Source organism: Carassius carassius, chromosome 45 (genome assembly GCF_963082965.1).
Source record: "Carassius carassius chromosome 45, fCarCar2.1, whole genome shotgun sequence".
In the NCBI taxonomy this organism is placed as follows: Eukaryota; Metazoa; Chordata; class Actinopteri; order Cypriniformes; family Cyprinidae; genus Carassius; species Carassius carassius.
This window is the reverse complement of record NC_081799.1, coordinates 19475660-19499615: the sequence shown is the minus strand read 5'-3', so window position 1 is coordinate 19499615 and position 23956 is coordinate 19475660. Positions and strand designations below refer to the sequence as shown.

General features: G+C 38.2%; 1 long non-coding RNA gene and 1 pseudogene across 1 annotated transcript; one reads left to right on the top strand and one right to left on the bottom strand.

Moving 5' to 3' along the window:
• Positions 1-300: 300 nt before the first annotated feature.
• The window catches only part of LOC132127013 (neurofibromin-like), a 74764-nt pseudogene continuing 51108 nt past the window's right edge, over positions 301-23956 (bottom strand).
• Positions 19475-20259, top strand: LOC132127806 (uncharacterized). Its single transcript, XR_009427601.1, has 2 exons — positions 19475-19669; positions 20183-20259. It is a non-coding gene; the product is annotated as an uncharacterized LOC132127806 (long non-coding RNA).

Sequence of the window (23956 nt, the reverse complement as noted above, 5' to 3'; positions counted from 1 at the left end):
CACAGTTGCGGTACTGAATGACCGAAACAATGAGCTGGAGTGCCGATTGAGGGGTAGGCGAAAGCGGCGTGGTGGCCAACAAATTGACTATATGTACAGTACCAAAATGATAAGCCAGCAACCAGCGTGGAGACTAGTTGATGGCTATCTGAGTCAGGAAGAATAAGGTGCTCCATTTACTGATTTACTTAAATGAGACAGAACAGAAATCTTTATTCAAGTCTTCAGATGTTATTTAATCTATATACTGCATAAAGGTTAAGCTTTTTACCCAAAAATATCACACAATGATAAACAACCTGGGCAGAAATGGACTTTATTAATGTCACATCTGTAAATATGAAATCAGATGATAACAATAATGTTTTATAAAGAGAGTCCAGAAGACACAAAGATTTCAATCTTCAGTGCACACTTAATATTTCCTCCATGTTAATTGACATAATGCAGTTAACATGATTGACTGACAATAATTTTATGTTGTACATGTTCCGAAATTAACTGCTTTACAAAAAGCTAAATAATAATTAATAATCACTTGTATTTACAGTGTAGTAAATATACTTTTCTATTTTTAATTATAAATATATTTTTTTACTATATTAATACTATAATATAATTAATACTTTATTTTCTATACAATATAAAGTCTTTTAAAAGGTTAAAATGAGCGATTGTACATTTTTAGGGAACTCTCCAGGAAACTAAATTATTCCTTCCACAGAAAGAAACAACCACAAAATATGCAAACAAAAACAACTGTAAACGTAGTTAAGTAAATAAAATATAATTGAAAAAAGAATGTCACTTGGTTAATACTTTCATCTTGTAAATTTAAGACAGAAATTAGTGCTTTTAAAACAAAATATTTAGGACACCACCTTTATGCAATGTCTGTGATTTCATCAAATGTAAAAAATACATAAATAAATAAAAACAAGTAATAGTTCTGTTATGAACAAACAAAATAAAAAATACTGGACTTTCTCTCATCCTGTGTCAAACAGTGACAGTGAGGCGTTCAGTTTATTTTGATCCTGGCAGACACGCTTAACAGTTTCAAGAGAACCTACAGATTACCAAATGGCAGGTTTAGCAGGAGTGAAGAGACACCAAATGAAATACAGCACAATGTATGTCATAGGTCCAGCAGGGGCTCAACCCTGCTGTGCTGTAGGTCTCATACAATCTTTTTGATACTAGGTCTTTTAAAGCTGCCGGTGCTGCGTTGTTTCTGGACCTGGCTGGCTGAACCTTGGCGTGTGCGTCTGCTGGCTGCCAGACCCATGGTGGGGGACAGATCCACCTTCTCTTTATCGATTCCTGCTCATGGCAAAAACATGCATACATAATTATACAAAGCTACAAACTAACAAAGTGTCAAGATGTCATAGCCTAAAATTTAACAGCCATTTAAAGCTTCTGTTCCTAAATTTAATGTATGGAAATTCTGTCATTAATAATTACTCACCCTTATGTTGTACCTAACCTGTAAGACCTTTTTTCGTCTTTGGAACATAAATTTAGATATTTTTGACGAAATCCAAGAGCTTTCTGACCCTGCATAGACTGTCACGGTCAAGGCACTGAAAGGTAGTAAGGATATTGTTAAAATAGTCCATGTGACATCAGTGGTTCAACCATAATTTTATGACGCTACAAGAATACTTTCTGTATGCAAAGAAAACAAAAATAACTTTATTAAAAAAAATAGGGTTGAAGTGCTGATGTCCTCACTACCTTTATGAGCCTTGAATGTAGTAGTTGAGTTGATCTCTACGCAGGGTCAGAAATGTAATCAAAATAGCTTAATTTGTGTTCTGAGGATGAACAAAGGTCGTACAGGTTTGGATTGCTATGAGGGTGAGCAATAAACAGAATTTTCATTTTTGTTTGAACTATCACTTTAAGTGTACCGGTGCTGGTCATATAATTAGAATATCATGAAAAAGTTGATTTCGTTAATTCCATTCAAAAAGTGAAACTTGTATATTATAGTCATTCATTACACACAGACTGATATATTTCAAATGTTTATTTCTTTTAATTTTGATGATTATAACTGACAGCTAAGGAAAATCCCAAATTCAGTATCTCAGAAAATTAGAATATTGTGAAAAGGTTCAATATTGAAGACTGGTGCTACACTCTCATCAGCTAATTAACACAAAACACCTGCAAAGGCCTTTAAAGGGTCTCTCACTCTAGTTCTGTCGGCTTGGAGATATATCGGTCAACCACTAGTTTTAGTCATGCCGTCATGGATAAAGTAACACTGTCTAACCAACAGTCACCTTTTGTAAATGTCTTCTAAACAAACAACAACTTGCACTGGTTAGACTGGGCCACATCAAAATCTCACCTGTCCACAACCTACTCTCCAAACCTGTACTATATATTAAAAATCAAATATGTTCTGACTGATGATTTTATGCTTGTTTTTGTTTAAAAACGTGGATACAAACTGTAGCTTGAAACTTCTGCACAGCACTTGGTTAAGTCAGTGTGGTAGGGTTCGTCTGCTGCAAAGTAAGAGTTTAAATATAAACTACCGAGCACAGGACAGGATGCAGAGAGACTGAAAAATGGAGGTTAAAATGAAGCAGGAAGTGTGAGGCAGAGAACTTAACGCTACGTGATCAGCTTTTTTCCTCTAGCCAGCTTTTAAAAAGTGACAATCATGCTTGATCTGCGAAAAACATTTCTGACAGAGAGACAGTAAGAGTCTCTTTTATATCAACCTGGTGTATGCTGGGAGGTGGCCAGTAAGGTCATTGAATTGGAGAGGTTGAGGTTGGGAGTAATGCTGAGCTGGCTCTGGACAGGTGGAGGGTATGGAGAGGTGGATGTGCGCAGACCTTCCTTGCTCATTTCCTCATCAATGCCCAGCAGATAAGTGTCAATCAGTGCATCCAGAAACTTGACAATCAGCTCCGCATAGTCTGGGAACTGAGTTTGCTCTGGAACAAAGATAAGCTCATGTTTCTGGAGATAATATAGAATCATATCATCTTCATCCATTAAATGTACTCATTCTAAAACTCTGGGAAAGTAACTGATTATGGTCAATGTTTTCCTTTGTTGCATATTGAGAGCAGTGTCACATACCTTAGAGAAAGGACCAGCAAACCTTCAGAGTCCATTAAACCCAAAAGCTGTGGAGGTAAGTGAAGGAAAAGTAAAAAGTAAGTATATTATCCTCCAGTCATACACACTGACCACTCTTTCAGCCACATTCCCAGACTCTGACATCCACAGATCCAATGAAGATCATTTTGACTCTGTTCAATCATCAAATTAAACCCAAAACAACATTTAGACTCTGATAGCAGTTCTACAGAAGTGTGCATGTGGAGTAGAGGTGTGTGCTGCTTTACTTTGCAGATAAGACGTTTGGTACTGAGGTGGCGACCCTTCATGATAAACTACACTCTGCACAAGTCCATGGACTGGGTCCTGACACAGCGACAGCAAAGTATTAATCTTTGAGTCCAGGAGGTTGTGACTGAAACAGAAGTCAACATACAACAAATAAGAGCCACAGGAAGCGACGTGCAAGACTTCAGAGGAACAGAAAATTATTTTTTAAAAAGTAACAAATATTTAAATTGTATATGCAAACTATTCTGTGAATGAGGAAGTGAATCTAATGTTCCTTATTCATTCTGAGAAAGAAAGACATTACCAGCACTGTAAGAAGCAGTGCCTAGATTTTAGGATCTGTAAGAACTTCCTCATTTAGCAGGATATTGGACTATATAGTCCACAGGTGGTGAAGCGAGATTCTTGGGGTTTCTTTTGAGAGAAAACAAAAACTTATAAATGGATACAAACAATTGAGAATACTTTCACTTGTTTGTGACCCTGACCAATTTCATATTCGTTTTCAGCCACTCTTCTCATCTTGCGCAGTGTTGTGATACCAGATTCCATTTCAGGCCTCTTCGGTGCTTTGCTGTCTGATATCAGGGGGTCAAAACTTTTTCTGGTACCTAAGAGCATGAAAAAATATAAGATCATAACAACCACTAATACAAACTTATCTAATGATAAGACATATATTTATGACACAATGCAAAATGGAGTAACCTAGAAGCTTCTTGCCGTTGACCTGGGAAGGTTTCCCCATGTCCCGACTCATGGAATTGTGTGTTCTTGGGCTGATCTGCCCCACTATGGGGTACTGGGCCACCAAGTACTGCTCTGAGGCCTTTGGGGATGCCCACAGTTGGCTTTCCTGCAGCGTTCTGGATTACAAAGATCATGCTTTTTGAACTAAGAGGCAAAAAGTCTTCATTTTACAAAAGGTGATAGAGTATTCTGCTGTCTAGGTGGTACCTGCAGCTTGGATCCTCATGATGTACGGAGTTTTTATCCATGGGAACATTCTCCATGTTAACATCATAGAGGAGCAACAACTTCCTGTCTTTCAGGCTGTAGCGGCTTCACATTTCCTCTGATACTGGAAGGAGAGCTATTCAGATGCACATACACAAACAGTACCCACTCCAATGAACCATAAATAACTCACGTAAAGTCATAAACGAGAGAAGACAGAGAAAGGGGAGATAGCAGTGGTTTCCTTACCAGATATGTTACGCTCTGTGTTCACCTCAAACTTATCACTGTTCAGGTGTTTTCCAACCAAGGCCAACAACATGTGCAGGTTACGGATGGTGCGTGCCACTGTGGTGGGCGAGATTGGTGTCTGAACCCTGCCACAACCAAACAGAAATATGATAGTTTCCCAACAAACACATGCAACGTTTAAAGAGTTTTGCATAAAACCCACTCAATAACTTTCAACAGGTGCCCGACCAAAGCAAAATTAAAGTTGCCGTTGAGACAAGCAAAATGGTCCATCTGTTTACAGTGCCTTTCCAGAGGTTGGTGAATATCCATAAAAACCTCCTCAGGACTCTGAGAGATATACAAGACAAATCAGTCAAATATTCTTTAATATGAAAATAGCATGCTACAATGTAATCTACAGAATAATTACCCTATGTTCAAGTGTATGTGTCAACCATGATTAATTTATTCTGTAACTGAAGTTGGCTAGCAATGGGTGGTTTCCATGGGAATACGTATGTTTGTATATGTGCTACAATTTGACATGTGAGAGTGTGATATTAGAATCTTGTCATTGAAGACTAGCAGACTATCGAGTGTGTGTAGGTTCTGTTCCAGCTGAGTACAGATTCACCTCATCCAACTGCAGCACAGCCACAGTGACCTAGAACAGTGCTTTGTGTACTGGTGAGTCCTGAGCGACACCGCATAGTGAAACAAGTCACACATTCTCTCACACACACAGTCATATTTAGAAGAACACTGTAATTTGAGACCTTGTTGAGCAGAGGCTGTAGTTTAGTGAGGGCAATGACGGCTGGCTGTTACAGTTATCAGGACCCTTTCGGCAGCTCTCCAAACCCTGAGAAAAAGGCCTTGCTCAGGATCAGTAGGATTTGTTTAATTTGAGTGTGTGTGACCCATTTACTGATGCAACCAAACACCACAAGAGCCCGCGGCTGCAGGGACGGATTGTATTGAAATGCAAACCTGCACATTAAACACACACTTCATGAATCTAACTTGAACACATAACAGTGAAATTAAACTTTAGTTTATAAGTAAATTATTTCAAAATTCATCAATACAAAGCAGAGTTTACATACTTCTGTGCCAGATCGGTCCACTGGTCCAGCCATTTACAACCTGGAATTTCCCTTATACGTGCCTAAAACACAAAGGGAAAACCCAGTCAAACCCTTTAACACACTTTAAACTAGTATGTGATGCTTTACACCAAGCAGAGAAATATATAGGGAAATGAAACAAACAGATGTATAACATTTGATCCTCATTTTATGATCTGAGTATTAAACCAAGTGTTTTAACCAAACAACCATTTCCTGTGAACACAGAGAAGTAACTGTTAACAGAACTGCTAGCAATTTCTTGAAAGAACACAGCAAAACCATCCTAAAGCAGCCATGTGATCAGCTAGAGACAAAAAAGGAGGAAAATCTGACCACGCCCAGAGCCACGGCCCAAGCACTCATTATAAAAAACATATTTTAATGCGCTAAAATATATTTTTGTATATATTTAGTTTGAAAACATTACAATGATTAATGATTTTGTAAAAAAAAAAAAAAAAAAGAAATATTATTACAAATACAAATATATTCTAAAATGTAATGTTATTCCTGTGATGCAAAGCAGAATTTTCTGCCTCATGAATTTTATGTCACATGAACTTTTAGAAATCATTTAGAAACATTTCTGATTAATATCAATGTTTTGCTTTTTCATATTTTGTGTATAAATGGTGATACACTTTATTTTTCAGGACTATTTGCATTTTTCAAATATATTAATTCAATTTGTTTAAGCATTTATTAAATATAAATAATTTTAAATGTCTTCACTTTCTTTTTGTCGTGTTCATGCATGATGAATAAAATTATGAATTTCTCTCTCTTTTCTAAATCTTATACAAATGGAAAAAAAGAAAAAAAGTGCCCACACTTAATACAAAATGCTGTGCAAAGCAACATAATTCTGATAATAAATATCTACAGAGTGGGAATTTTTGACCAATGACATTTTGAATGAGGCTACCCAGGGCAAAAGTCTTTCCCTCATCACTAGTCTGCATAAGATGGAAGAAATGTGATTATTCACTTGCTGCTTATGAAGTATAATATACCTCCATTATCTCCAGCAATGCCTTGGTGACCGTCTCCAGGGATGACAGAGCAAAGTTCTCTCTCTCTTAGGAGCCCGGTGAAAATGAATGATCCCTGTACCTGGAACGAAAGGCAATGTCCGCAGTCGATTTGACCTTGCTGATGCCGAACAGCAGGTAGAACTTTGGCAGACTTACAGTAGATGCAACACCTGTTTGGTCTCCTCTGCAGAGCAGAAGAACAAGACACTTCAGTAATCAATAAGTTACTGATCCATGAAAACATCTCTCTAGGGCAAAAATGTCATCTTACAGCTGAAACTCAGCTGGGAGCATGTGCAGAGGGAGTGGATGATGTTAATAAACAGGCCATGTGTGGATGCCTGCAGCGAAAGAGACTCCATGGCCACCAGCAGGGTCACAACATGGAAGAGGTAGGGCAGGTGGGCTGCAACCTCCAGAAAGTTGTTGAAGGACAACATGAGCATGTACCTGGCCAGGATAGCGATATCATCCCACATCAGGTGCTGCTCCAATGTTGGTGTGGGTGATAGACACATTTTATAGATGATTTTACACATCCGAATGATCACCTGTGGATCAGCATGAAGACAAAAATGTAATTGCCATAAAACCCATGGTTAATTTAGATGAGAGAATTCCAGTGTTGTTATGGTACACTAAATTGAAAAATAATAAACATTCAATTAAATCAAGCTTAAACAAAACAAAATACAATGTTGAATATTCAACATCATATAAATAGGTTAAAATAGTTGAAAAACTTATAACTGCTGTCTTGGCAACTAACTGAAAATAAGTTGAAGTACTAAAATTACTGAAACTAAAACTTAAAAAAAAACTGTAAAAAAAAAAAAAAAGTATGTACAGTATAATAAATTTATGATTTTTTATGAGTAATTGTCAATATTTAGATCCACTGTAAGTATTTACTTGACCTCTCAGTGTCAACTGTATGTCAATTCTAAGAAAGTTAATTTCCTGCTTAAGGAAAATAACTTTCTTACTGTACAATACTACTCAGAGCATGTAGCAAAAGTCTGATACAGTTTGATATTAGCAGAATATCCTGAAGGAAACATCAGTTTCTTAGTTCAAAGACACCTTTGTAAAAGGTGCATATGATACTTAATGTATCAATTAATAAGACTAGGGGCCCTATCATACACCCGGCGCAATGCGACCAGCGCCACGTCGTTTAATTAGCAAGTGCATTTGCGCCCATGGCCGTGCTGGTCTAAAAAAGAGGCGTGTTCAGGCGCATTGCTATTTTAAGGAGCTGAAAATAGACTGCACCATAGACCAACTCAAACCTGGTCTAAAGTCTAAAGTCAATGGCGCAATATTTTTTGTGTTATTTAAAGAGCGCGTTGGAAGAAAATGTATGGAGTGAGAATCATGCCAAAACCTCACACACACACAAAACGTGTTTTACTCACACCCAACGATTCACAAACAAACTCAGTGTGGTTTCCAAATCCAAAACATCACTCACAAACTAATGCATTTTGTTCTGCAAATAAAAAACGTAGCTATCAAACAAATACAGTACGTTTTACATATACAAAGAAACGTATTTCTTCAATGACAAAAGCCGTGTGTGGATTCTCTCTAACATTGTCTGTGTAAGCAGTTCCTAGAGAGAGGGGAAAAGAGGAAAAATGTATGAGGTCAAAATTACTGGTGTAACTGAACATGACCAGTAAAATGACCAAAAACTACACTTTGCTTTATTCTTATTATCTTCATGACCATTAGTGATAAAGACCTCAAATATTGACACACGATTAATACAAGATTGCGCTTAAAGAAAATGTAATGATTGATATCATACGGATGCAGAAAATGAGTTTAAAATACCCTCAGTATCAGGGGTTTAGCCATTTACCCAAATCTAGGGCCTTGTAGAATCTCAATAGGCATGCAGTACAAACTTTGGTTCAGTTATACTAAGAACATGTTTGTCTTCCATCCTGCAAAGTTTGGTGAGGCTATGAATAACACTTTAAGATATTAATGCCCAAACATGGTTCTCTGATAGTGTTTTTGATGCTATAAAAATTACAATCTCAAGGACTGACAAAAATATGAATATTTTTACAGGCCTTAGTTTTGGGCCTGTACATCTGAGATGTTGCTGCAACCACTTTCCTGGATTCTGACTGATTTGACATGGAATGAAGCATCTATATTCTATTAGACACTAGCAGGAGAAGGCCAGGGTTGATTTGACGTCACTTCCTGTTTGTTGTTGGCGGCTGTACTGCGTTTGAGCTCCGTCACTATACTCTTTTCATTGACTATTTTTAACTCAAAAATCTATTTTATACATCATCGTTTCCGTTTATATAACGTGTGAATATATCCTCTATTGTATTCTACAACAAAAACAATTAGAGCGCCTCGCTATCACTAGTTTTATTTTGATCTCCCGGGTCCGCTATTAGCTTTTAGCCCGTTAGCATCAGCGGCGTGGTTGCAGCTAACTGCGCTAACATTGCTAATACTCTATTCACACATATTACCACTGCTGTACTCACTGTTACTTGCTTTAATGGCGGATGAATGTCTCCACTCTGTGCAGCTCGAGCTCGAGGCCGTGGGAAAGCAGATTCGCGACCTGGAGGTGAGGCAGGCCCAGCTGAGAGAGCGGAGAACCGCGCTGGAATCATCCCGGGCTGACGCTCACAAGTCCGGGGTAAGTATACAGCGATCTGCTAACAGTCCCACCACGTCTACTCCGTGTGTTTCTCTGCACAGGCCCGGTGCACCCAGGACGCGATCTTCCCAGATGTCCTTCACTGCGACGCCGGGACACCACGGACCCTGGGTGCATCCACAGCGGAGGACGCGAGCCGGGTCCCGGGCGACGACTTCTCCCCCTCCTGCCTTCGACATCTCCATCCGGAACCGCTTCGCTCCCCTCCGCGAGACAGGACGCGACGCTGTGATCATCGGAGACTCCATCGTCCGACACGTAAGTGCTACGTTAGCCGAAGGTAAAGTGCACACTCATTGTTTGCCTGGTGCTCGTGTTCTCGATGTTTCTGCGCAGATACCCGCGATCCTGAAGGTCGACGAGAGCCCCAGAGCGGTCGTGCTTCACGCCGGGGTTAACGACACCACACTGCGGCAGACGGAGACGCTGAAGAGGGACTTCAGCAGCCTGATCGAGACGGTTCGCAGCACGACGCCCGCGGCGACGATCGTCGTGTCAGGACCACTGCCCACGTATCGACGATGACACGAAAGGTTCAGTAGACTTTTTGCTTTAAATGAATGGCTGTTGTCATGGTGTAAAGAACAGAAACTGCTATTTGTTAATAACTGGAATCTTTTCTGGGAGCGTCCTAGGCTGTTTCGCGCTGATGGATTACACCCCAGCAGAATCGGAGCGGAGCTGCTCTCTGACAACATCTCCAGGACACTTCGCTCCATGTGACTAGTAAGACAATTCTCTAATAACTATTATGATGAGTTTTGTTCCACCCGCTTAAATGATAAAAGTACTTGTGCTGTAAAAACTATTAAGACTGTGTCTGTTCCCCAAATAGTGAGGTCAAAATATAATGTAGGATCTAGAAAAAATCTTATCGTAATTAAACCAGAAAAATGTAAAGTAAATGAACAAAAACTATTTTTAAAGTTTGGGCTCATAAATATTAGATCACTCACACCCAAAGCAGTTATTGTAAATGAAATGATCACAGAAAATAGTTTTGATGTACTCTGCTTGACTGAAACCTGGCTAAAACCAAATGATTATTTTGGTCTAAATGAGTCTACTCCACCAAACTACTGTTATAAGCATGAGCCCCGTCAGACTGGTCGTGGAGGAGGTGTTGCAACAATATATAGTGATATTCTCAATGTTACCCAGAAAACAGGATACAGGTTTAACTCTTTTGAAATACTTCTGCTAAATGTTACACTGTCAGACATGCAAAAGAAATCTAATGTATCTCTTGCTCTGGCTACTGTGTATAGACCACCAGGGCCGTATACAGAATTCCTAAAAGAATTTGCAGATTTCCTCTCAGACCTTCTAGTTACAGTTGATAAGGCGCTAATCATGGGAGATTTTAATATTCACGTTGATAATGCAAATGATACATTAGGACTTGCGTTTACTGACCTAATAAACTCCTTTGGAGTCAAGCAAAATGTCACCGGGCCCACTCATCGTTTTAATCATACACTAGATCTAATTATATCGCATGGAATCGATCTTACTGCTATAGATATTGTACCCCAATGTGACGATATTACAGACCATTTCCTTGTATCGTGCATGCTGCGTATAACTGATATTAACTATATGTCTCAGCGTTACCGTCTGGGCAGAACTATTGTTCCAGCCACCAAAGACAGATTCGCAAATAACCTGCCTGATCTATCTCAACTGCTATTTGTACCCAAAATACACATGAATTAGACGAAATTACTGACAACATGGGCACTATTTTCTCTAATACATTAGAAGCTGTTGCCCCCATCAAATTGAAAAAGGTTAGAGAAAAACGTACTGTGCCATGGTATAACAGTAATACTCACTCTCTCAAGAAAGTAACTCGTAGTCTTGAACGCAAATGGAGAAAAACTAACTTGGAAGTTTTTAAAATTGCATGGAAAAACAGTATGTCCAGGTATAGACAGGCTCTAAAAACTGCTAGGGCAGAGCATATCCACAAACTCATTGAAAATAACCAAAACAATCCAAGGTTTTTATTTAGCACAGTGGCTAAATTAACAAATTACCAGACGCCACCTGATTCAAATATTCCACCAACGTTAAATAGTAATGACTTTATGAATTTCTTCACTGATAAAATAGATAACATTAGAAATACAATAGCGAATGTAGATTCTACAGCGTCTAACACTTCAGTTTCATCCATCGCACCCAAAGATAAACTGCAGTGCTTTACAAATATAGGACAGGAAGAGCTAAATAAACTTATCACTGTATCTAAACCAACAACATGTTTATTAGATCCTGTACCCACTAAATTACTAAAAGAGCTGTTACCTGTAGCCGAAGAACCACTTCTCAATATCATTAACTCGTCATTATCTTTAGGTCACGTCCCAAAACCATTCAAGCTGGCGGTTATCAAGCCTCTTATTAAGAAACCAAAACTAGATCCTAGTGTACTGGCAAATTATAGGCCTATTTCAAATCTTCCATTTATGTCTAAAATTTTAGAAAAAGTTGTGTCTGCTCAATTGAGCACCTTCCTGCATAAAAATGATCTGTATGAAGAATTTCAGTCAGGTTTTAGGCCCCACCATAGCACAGAAACTGCACTTGTTAAAATTACAAATGACCTGCTCCTTGCGTCAGATCAAGGCTGCATCTCATTTCTAGTCTTACTTGATCTTAGTGCTGCGTTCGACACCATAGATCATGACATACTCATAGATCGATTACAAAACTATACAGGTATTCAAGGGCAGGCTCTAAGATGGTTTAGATCCTACCTGTCCGATCGCTACCATTTTGTTTACTTAAATGGGGTGTCATCTCATTTATCATCAGTAAAATATGGAGTGCCACAAGGATCCGTCCTAGGTCCCCTTCTATTTTCAATATACATGTTGCCCCTTGGTAATATTATTAGAAAATACGGAATTAGCTTCCACTGTTATGCTGATGATACTCAGCTATATATTTCAACGAGACCAGATGAAACTTCCCAATTATCTAAGCTAACAGAGTGTGTTAAAAATGTAAAAGATTGGATGACAAATAATTTTCTCCAATTAAATTCGGATAAGACAGAGATATTAATTATTGGACCAAAAAACACCACACAGAATCTTGTAGATTACAATCTGCAACTAGACGGATGTACTGTTACTTCCTCTACAGTCAGAAATCTGGGTGTTATATTGGACAGCAATTTGTCTTTTGAAAATCATATTTCCAATGTTACAAAAACCGCATTCTTCCATCTTAGAAACATTGCCAAACTACGAAACATGTTATCTGTTTCTGATGCAGAAAAGCTAGTTCATGCATTTATGACCTCTAGACTGGACTATTGTAATGCACTTCTAGGTGGTTGTCCTGCTTCGTCAATAAACAAGCTACAGGTCGTCCAAAATGCAGCAGCTAGAGTCCTTACCAGGTCAAGAAAATAGGATCATATTACCCCTATTTTACAGTCTCTGCACTGGCTACCTATTAAGTTCCGTATCAGTTACAAATTATCATTACTTACCTATAAGGCCCTAAATGGTTTAGCTCCTGCGTACCTAACTAGCCTTCTACCACGCTACAACCCATCACGCACCCTAAGGTCACAAAACGCTGGACTTTTGGTAGTTCCTAGGATAGCAAAGTCCACTAAAGGAGGTAGAGCTTTTTCACATTTGGCTCCCAAACTCTGGAATAGCCTTCCTGATAATGTTCGGGGTTCAGACACACTCTCTCTGTTTAAATCTAGATTAAAAACGCATCTCTTTCGCCAAGCATTCGAATAATGTATCTCTTAAATTGTGAGTGTAGTTGCATCTGCATTTTTATTCTTTAGCTTGGGTTAAACTAATTTTACTTTGTTGGATCAGCAGCTATGCTAATGATGTCTCTATTTTGTTTCCATGTTTTGCCACGGGATTTACATCCCGTGGTAACTAGGATTTACACAAGCTCCAGTCTGGATCCAGAACACCTGAGAAGAGATGATGCTGACCCTCAGAGGACCCCAGATGATGCTAACCTTGAATCAACAAACAGAACTAACAATTATTGCTACATGTGTGACTGCATCCTATAATTACTATTAATTAATAATATTGATAGTTCATCATCTAGTCTTGTATTATTATTATTATTATTTTTATTTTTCTAAAATCCTGTCAAACGTGCACAAACTACTAGCTACTACTAAATATTGTAGAAACATAATTTTCTGTAAAGTTGCTTTGTAACGATTTGTATTGTAAAAAGCGCTATACAAATAAACTTGAATTGAATTGAATTGAATTGAATTTGGAAGTCCAAACACACCCTTGCCATAAAACACACCCTTGCCATGGACGTGGAACAGACTATTTTTTTTAGAGGAAGCAATAGAATCGTTTTTATAATCAATAAACTCATTTTTAAATCAATATTTTGTGCAATGTAACAATTTTTCAACAGCAATGAGTGCAAACTCACCTGTTGTCGTGTTCAAATCGCCCCTCACGCTAGCGTTTCTTCTTCTCTTCTGTTTCCATGTCGGTGGCGGCACCAAGCAAGTTGTGGAGTGTGAATTACATGACAGTTTACTAGCATGTGTGTGGATCTGAAGGCATTTGCGTGTGGATCAGCAAGGCGAAAAATTAGTGCCAAAAGTCACGTGACAGTTTTTCGTACTTGTAGAAATTTTTTTGTACTTAAAGGATTTTGTTTTGTACTTGAAGCTTTTTTTTTTTTAATTGAAGAATTTTTTTTTGTACTTGAAAGATTTTAGTTTGTACTTGGAGGATATTTTTTGTCATTGAAGAAATATGTTTCTTTGTATATGTAAAACGTACTGTATTTGTTTGATAGCTACGTTTTTTATTTGCAGAACAAAATGCATTAGTTTGTAAGTGATGTTTTGGATTTGCAAACCACACCGAGTTTGTTTGTGAATCGTTGGGTGTGAGTAAAACACGTTTTGTGTGTGTGTGAGGTTTTGGCATGATTCTCACTCTATAAAAATGCACCTCTGGGTGGGTCCACAGTGCGCGCTGACTTTGCTCATTACACACAGGGATGACAAATATTAAAAACAAAATTATTACAGTGTAAAATAATACTATTGTGTAGGCTACATAAATAAACTGTCTCATCGCGCGGAGCTTTGGTGGATTCCTGTTTGTCCCACAGATGATCTGCTCACGCGTTTTAACTTCGCGCACAAGCAGATCAGTTTCTTCGCTTGAAAAGCTTTCAGGTTTTCCTCCAACAAATTCCGCCATGTTAATAGCGATCCGCAATGGTGCGAGCACATCTTGCTCTTAAAAGGAATGGTAGATGATACTCTGGTTGGTTTATTGAACATTACGCCCATTACTCATTAAGAGAACAGGGACAACCCCTTCTAAAAATGTGCCCCGGCGCACGGAGCCTTTTTCCGTTGTTAAAATAGCAAAAGTGGATTTGGACACAGCCTGAGTGCATCTGCGCCATGCGCTTTACACTTTGCATTTAGATTTAGTTAAAATAGGGCCCTAAGTGTGATACTTGCAAGTTTCGCCTTTTCGATAAAGAGTCCTTGATGCACTTTGGGGCTCCAGTTGGCTTCTGCTGAAGTGAAATGATGAGACCAGTTATAATCAGAGGATCTTGATGAATTAATAGTCAAGGCCGAAGCCTGGCACAAGCTTAGCGTGGTTTTTAATGAATCTAAAAGAACCACTTGATCTGGTGATCATTGATCTATATAGGAGGATGATTTCACACCCTCAGGATTTTAATAAGCCAATGAGGAAGGGTACCTTTTGGAGGGAAGTTTTACAACTCTTTGTTCCTAGTGTGGTGTCTTACATATGAAATTAGATTGGGGAGTTCAAGAGAAGAATCTTTAAGATTCTTATAAAACTTATGTGTTGCATAGGCATGAACATATAATATACACTCTCATTTAGATCATGAAAATACAATCTCATAGATACCAAACATCATATAGATGAGGTTATATTAACTAGTGATCCATCATCCCTTACGAAAGGAAAATATATTTCACAATATATTTCTTAAAATATATTGTGATATATTGTAATATATTATTTTCCCTTTTATTTTCTAATATATTATATATTTGAATACATTTAATAATATATTGATGATACATATATTACATAATATATTGCAAAATATACAAATGATTGCTGCTTTCAATATATTGCTATATATTGGAAAAAATAAATATATATAAGAATATATGCCTAATATATTACATGATATTTTCCAATATACTGCAATATATTTTTGTTTCATAAGGGATGAGCATGTATAAAACATACACAATACATAAAACACAATATGCAAGAAGAGTAACAGCATAAACAACGCCCTAAAGTCCCTTTTTAGATGCATTATGTGTCTGTTTTTGAGAGACTTGAGTTCAGAGTGACTTAGCCACATTCTTGGGCGTCATAAACCTAGTGTTATCAGATAATGTGCCTATGGTTGCTATAGGGAACCAGAGGCCTGTTCTGTCCATTTTGAGGTAATAGGTGCCATTTTGGGGGAAGGGTCCATAGACCCTTAGGTTAAATGAGGAGACGTTAGATATTATTTGTTAAATGTAACAAATAGTTGTGAGTCTGAATGGTCCAAATGCTATAGAGAGAGAGAAAGAGAGAGAGAGAGAGAGAGAGAGAGAGAGAGAGAGAGCACAATACACAAAGGAACACTGAAGAAAACACATTTCCTTTTTCTCATTGAAAAAACAACAACAACAAAAAAAAAAAAGGATTGTTCTGCCTGGAAATTTTTGAAGAATTTATTTGAATGAATTATTCAGATGTTAAGTTTGTCTGGTTCACAGAACCCAGCTGAGCACAATGAACCAACCAAAAGCCCATGATCACTATCTCTCATGACAAAGTGAGGGAAATAGAAACAGACGAGGTGGTTCAAGAGAGAAAGAACAAAAGCGAGAGAGATAGAAACCAAGCAAACCACATCTGATTCTCACAGTGCTTCTATAATTAGAGCTGTTGTTACAGCATCACATCATGTAACATCTTTTTCGTTGCTTTTTACGTTCATAAACGTTCTTAAAATTTGGAATTCAGCCTGTTTTTTAGTCTTAATGTAGGAAAAACAGTCTTCTAAAAGCTGAACTCACAAAGTGTGTCTGTGTGTGTATGTAAGTCACCTTGCTAGACATCAGTTTGACATTACCAGAGGCCAAAGCTACTGCTGTGTCTGCCATCACTTAAGCTCTGATGGATCCGAGACCTCCCGTTGCACTGGTTTTAATAAAACTATCCAGAACTACAAGTAGATACGTTATCTGAAGACACAGGACGTTGCCATCAGCTCAACATAGACACTCTCTCTAAACTGTAAGTATAAATCTTTAAGGAAGTGAGTGCTACATAAATACGACTGAAAGAACTGCAAACAGCAATCCATAATGTACATGGTTTCATGATGCAGCTCTTCATAAGACTTAACACCCCTCAGCAAAACCCAAAATAAAATTCCCTCAAAACATATGCCACATAAATATAATTCAGTTCTGTTACCTGTCCCAGGCTTCCCCAGATATTGGCCTGAATGAATGGATACATCTGCTTTTGGTTGATTGTCATGGTAATGAGTTTGTCCAGAATGGCAGTGGCTCATTGGCTCTTGGCATCGTCGCTGTGCTTGCAGTGTACCAGGTTCAGTAGCCAGGGAGTACTGTACTCTAAACACAGGTGCTTTAGTTCTATTTCTGAAGTTATTGGTTACCAGAACACTTCTTAACTCCATATTCGTCTCTCTAGTGAAACTATTAGCAATCTAAAAAATAATGGTTCTTTATTGGCATCTATGGTTCCTTAAATAACCTTCCATTTCTTTATTGTGGAAAAAGTTTCTTAAGATTTTTAAAGTGTTCTTTTACAATACCAATAAAATGGTTAAGAACTATTGACAAAGTCTCTTTAAGATAAGTCATGTCACTTGGCGGCCATCTTTGAAATACCTCTTGGGCATCCAAGTGCAGCTCCTATCTCTTTGAATGGGAACACATCAAATTGGGATTAAATTTCATATCTGAAATCATCAAAGAAATCTGACAACAACTGTGTCATAAATGTTGTTACTTTTGCTCAAATAGCGTTATTTCGAAATATAGCTTATTTCTCAGGCTAGATCAGCCAGTGCGCATGCGCACTGAGCGCACGTGTCAGAGCGCACGTATCAGAGCGCTGACTGTTTCTATAGCAACTGGGACGCTTCTAACGGATTGTGCAGTGATGTGCTGACTTTACTGATTAGTGATTGGCTCTTTCATTTGGGAGGCAGGGCTTCCTGCGATTGAGCAGCCATATTGAGTGTAGCATTTATCCCCATTTAAAACTATACGATTGACTTCTTGGGTATTCTATAGTCTTGACTGAAAGGTTATTTGAGGAACCAACAATGGTTATTCTATGGCATTACTGCAAAAACACAGCAGTTATATAGGAAACTGTGGTACATAATATAGGAACTTCCTAGGAGGGCTTCAAGGCAAAACAGAAAATGCAATTAATGGTCTGAAATGGCTAGAGGACCTCAAGAGTCTTTTGAGAGTTTAATTGAGGGCTTAATGGGGCACTAACTGGACTTACTGAAGCCAGAGATACACTCTTCCAGGAACTCCAGGGTCAGGTGATGCTCATTAGCTGCTAGAGTCTTGCTAATGGACATGATGAAGATAGTATTATTGGCAGGGATGCAGAGGCCGGAGGTCTCCAGCAGTTGGCCTTCAATCTTTAGGTTAAAGGTGCAAGTTAAGGCACACAGGAGGTTGTAAGCTACAGACCTTTAAACAAAACAGAGATGGAAATATTCAGAAATGAATACACTAGTGTTGATATAAATACGTTTAATGGTTTTAGATGACTGATCACCTTAAACTAGGGTCAGAGCTTCCCAGGTTGAGGAGGGTGATGTTGAGAAGGGTCCCTGGAACATCTATGGGCCTGATCTTGGTGTGCTGGGGGATGGAATCGGGCTGAGAAAGCTCCCAACGTGTACAGATGTGGATAATCAAGTGAACTATGCTCTCACACTCCTGGTGCATGAAGGTCAACAGCGTGCCCTGGTTAGCAATGGTTAGCATGAACTGATTTTTATCCACTAGGCAGATCTCCTCGATCTCTGAAGCATAGTAGATGTCATTGAGGAAGACAGACTGACCCAAGACTCGTGTTCGTTCGGCTGAGGTCACATGCACTGCTGTACTGCCCATCTGGAGCAAAGACAGAAGTAGACATATTGAGACAAAACAAAAAAAGATGAAACCGAGCTGTAAGAAGAGGTGTTCATCTTTTTTCACACACCTTAATGGACATTTTGCTGTCTTTATGGGCCAGTTTTAAGGCATTGTGAAAGACCTTCAGGTCTTCTTCCAGTGCAAGAGTAGCTGCCGGAAGCTTCTGTTGCTCAGGTTCCACATACTCAGCCAGCCGTGAGGGCAAGTCAATGAACAGTAACTTCTTGCTGCCTTTGAGATCTGCCAGCAGTCTCTCATGGTACTAGGTGTATTCTCGTACCCATGTGTTACAGTTATAGATGTAGATGGCGGCCACATTCTCGTAAGCAAATCCTGGAAAAACAACAAATATTTGGGGAAGAAGTTTGTCTTGAAGCGGTTGCTCGGACCAGCATGTGTCAAGTCCACTACAAGCTCATTTGATTTGGCGTAGTATGGTTAGAGTGTGAGAAGGACATGGTATATGAGTAAGTCCCCATTAATCTGTCCCGTCTTGAACCTATGAGGAAGAGGAAAACAGACAAAATGGAAACAAAGTCCTGCAAACCCATCGAATGCTGTTATTATTAGATTGACCAAGATATCCTTGAGAATTTTCAACTGTCATAAAAGCTTAAAGGTTATAAAAAATGTCAAAACAAACTGTAATGGCGAATTCCACATGACATACACTGGTTTATGATTTACAAAAAATGCAGTCTAATAAGGTCTTTGTGCATGTAACTAGCCTTAAATAAATGTGACGAAAGCCACAAGATGACTTTAGTCACACAGCGGTTCATGTGCATGTCTAATATAAGAGCCCAAACAGAAGTGAAACAACAGACAGGAAACTCATCACTAGTTAATGAGTGTGAGCACCTGCAGCTTCAGTTTTAAAATGACCACTTCTCAAAAAAGGCTCTAGTGCTGAAATTTACAGTGTGCATACACTCACGCAGAGTCGTTCGAGCTCTTCAGACAACAGTACCTCAGAACAAACCAGTAACAGACCCAAAAGGTAAGAAACCATTTACTTTGTTTTATCTATGAGGATCAAGCTCCTCAATTTAATTTCAGTACTTTCATAAAATAATGACCCAAAGTCTTACAAAAATTCATAAAAGTTTATAAATCGTATCTAAAGGTTTACATAGTTTCTAACATACTAAGTTTCAGATGCACACTGTGGATATCTCAAAAATGAATGAAAATTTGTACATTTAAAAGATGCATTCTATATGAAGTACTAAGAAAGAAAAATAATAAAAAACAACTATATATATATATATATAAATATATATAATATATATATATATATATATATATATATATATATATATATATATATATATATATACACATACGCTGTATATATATATTGAATATCATTTCATTTTATAGATTTAATACATACACGAACATCTGCAATAAGATTTGATTTTAAAGATGAATTTCTAGGAAAATGGTAACTATATGAAATATATAAAAAAAGAACAGAAAAAAAACCTTTCCTTTCTCTTATGTCTTGCAGAACCATGATAAGTCCCAGAACAGTTTGTTTTGTGTATTTTGCATTGCTCTTCGGATCGGCACATGCTGATGACCAAGGAAATAAAACCACCAACACCGACACAACGGTCTCAAAGGAAGACAATAATAGTGTAAGAACAGATAACACTCCTATGACAATGGTCAAAAATGTCCACATGACAACAAACAGTAATAACAGAGATTCATCAAAACTAACCAAACCAACGGAAATATCTTCAAATACAGTCTGCACTCCGGCCCCTAAACCTGAGGATGGACACTGTATTTTCTTTCTTCCAACTCATAAACATAGCCTGCCACTGATCGTGGCTGCTCTCACAGTGGGCTGCTTGGCATTGTTGCTGACCACGCTGATATGCGCCTGTCAGGTTTGTCACCTGAGAGGAATTATCTCTAGTCTCCAGTCTCGTTTCGACAGCATTGACCGACATGCCAGAAGAGAGAAGAGTGAATCACCATGCCGGGATGAATGCCAAGTGGACAGGCATCCAACTGAGACCTGCTTCATGCTATCAGAGGTCACCACAGCACAAGAGGAGCGTGAAGAGGATCAGGAGAACAAGACTGAGGAGAAGAATGACACAGATCAGCCCAGCACTGAGCCGCCTGTGATGGACCCGAATGGAGACATCACCCAAGAGAACAGTCCTGAGTCTGATGCAAAAGCACCAGAGAGCTCCGACACAGGGGAGTGATCACGATCAGACACTTAAACTGGTGTCACAACTCCCCCTGGTGGCATTTCAAGTCTGCACCTGCTTAAGCTTTAACTGTTATCTACTGCATATGTCTGAGATATTAAAGTATAAAATTCTACTGTATTCTATAGTGAAATTCTAGAAGTATAAAATTCTGAAAATACTGCAATTGAGCCTGTCACTCTCCACATTGTCTCTCCTTATTTTAGGCTATAGCAATATTGTATGACCATGTTTTATATGTGTGTGCATTTAAGTTGTCTGTATTTTAAATACATCTGTATTTTGTTTTCATTTAAAAAAAAATCTTTAAACATCCTTAAAAAGGGATATATAATCTTGACAAAAAAGTGTGATAATAAGTTGGAATATAATTATTGATTTCGTTTTTTATTCTTAAAACAACAACAACAAAATATAATATTTATAAAATATTTTCTCTGAAGTCAATCAGATTCATCCAATTTTACAATTAAACTTATCTTATTTTAAGGATTTTCAAATATTTTTAGTAAAAAAAAAAAAAAAACCTGATTAGAAGATGATTGTGCAGTTTTGTGCTTTAAAGAATAAAACAATTCTGTGTCTTTATTTCAAACCTTGAAACTAGACATTACTTGGTGTTTCTCATCTGAATCAAAACTCAGGTAAAATTAAATTAGATTAATCAATTAGATTTTATTTTGCAGCATCACACCACCATGAGAAAATACACCATTTTACAGCCACACCAACATTTCTGCTTTTCATTCACACTTAACACATGCTCACGTGATCTAGCACAATATATTCTCAGCATGTCATAAATAGAAAAGCAAACCATCCAGGACAGTTGATAAATGGATCGCCTCCTCTGACTTCTGATTCTGATCTTTGTGATGAGAGACAGAGGAACAGCCAAATGGTAAGATACTATACATTTCGTCAAAGAACCTTTATTGTTTGGGTGTAATTTTGTAAAAAAAAAAAAAAAGAAATAATCCAGCTAGAAAATTGTGTAAACATTGCACTGAATTCCAACATCATTGGTTATCTAGCATTATCAAGCTGAATTTAAAATTCCCATCACTGCAGCTGATACAATTGCAATACATGAAGAGATCAGCCAATTAAAAAAAACTCTACAGCTGTGGCATCTTTCCCCATTTAATCATCATTACCAGACTCACAGAAAACAACTCAATCAGGAGATTCACAACTAGCTGAAGAATCAACACAAAATTCCCGAACCCATCATTTGTTCAATTAGAATAATTGGTAAAAATGATTCTACAGCTATTATGTCTTTTCCCACTGATCCGCCACCACAAGATGGCACCCAGTCAGTAGTGCCACAACGAATCACATATGCATTCCAACATTTCCAGAGCCCAAAACAGGAAATTACAAAACCTAGTCAGAAAATTGTACATCCCTCTGCTCTCATGTCCACCCTAGGCCAGGCCACAACATACAGAATTCAACAAAACTCCTCTACAATCTTGTACAATACATTTTAATGGGCATAAATAAGTGTGATGGGGAAGTCGTGGCCTAATGGTTAGAGAGTCGGACTCCCAATCGAAAGGTTGTGGGTTCGAGTCCCGGGCCGGCAGGAATTGTGGGTGGGGGGAGTGCATGTACAGTTCTTTCTCCACCTTCAATACCACGACTTAGGTGCCCTTGAGCAAGGCATCGAACCCCCAACTGCTCCCCGGGCGCCGCAGCATAAATGGCTGCCCACTGCTCCGGGTGTATGCTCACAGTGTGTGTGTGTGTTCACTGCTCTGTGTGTGTGCACTTCGGATGGGTTAAATGCAAAGCACAAATTCCGAGTATGGGTCACCATACTTGGCTGAATGCCACTTCACTATAATGTCACGTACGGGAACACAGGAGACAGAAGATCCAAGTGCAGTGTGGTTTATTAAGGGTAATCCAAATCAGAGTCAAACACAAGCTGGGGTCGTAACCAATATAATCCAAACAGAAAGAAAGAAACAAACAAACAGGAACAAGAACAGGAACTCAAGGGCGAGGAAACTAGGTGACGGAAAGTAAGGACTCCATAAAGACAATAGAAAACAGCCTGGATTATATGGGAAGGAAAATGACTATGAAAGTGAAGACACCTGAGTGCAATTAACAGGTGTGCAATTACCGTGATGAAGGGACAAGGCTTTGTGGGAATTGTAGTACCTGCGGTGAGGTGCCTATGGGGAAATGAGACCACTAGTGGACAACCAGGGAAACAGAGACCAGACAACGTGACAGATAATATAAAAATTATGGAGACCAGATATTTTTTTTTTTTTTTTTTTACTAGTGGTGCAGGATACTATAGTTCATTTATGTAAATGAGGATAGCAAAATAAAGTAAACCATGACAAATTATACCCAAATATTCTTCATACAGTGGACTACCAGTAAAACTGATACAAATTTGGGACCACAAATTATTCAGAACGAGTCTGGGTAAAAAATTATCCTGGATCACAGCTTGCCCAGGAGACTACAGGTTGTCATTAAGGCTAAGGGCTGCCCGATTAAGTATTGATAGTGTATTGATATTGTCATACTAAAAGCTGTCTGAATAATTTTAGGATGATTGTAATCTATTACATACCTTTCTATCAGAGTTATCTAACAAGCTGAATTTGTTCAGACAGTTTAACTCTGAGTTCGTGTCATACTTTATTACTATCTTCTAAACTATAGAGAATAAATTGTGATAATGTGAGAAATGTTGAAGGTGTCTGAATAAATTTTGGTTTGACTGTCTACTTAATCAAGTTAACCAGCTAACATTATACATACTCTTTTGGTTTCTGTACCCAATATTTAAAAAATTTACAAATGCAATAAAAATCAGTACCGGTACTAGGTATCGGAAAGTACCAAAAATAAAAGGATTGGTATCGGGTGAGAACTGGAAAAAGTGGTATTGGTGCACCCCTAAACACAATCACAGCGCATAACAACAAACAAATATACAATCCTCTGCAAAATGAAGTCCCATACAAGTTTCCCGTTGGTAAAGGACACATCAACTCAAGCTCCCACAGATGGAGTTTGAT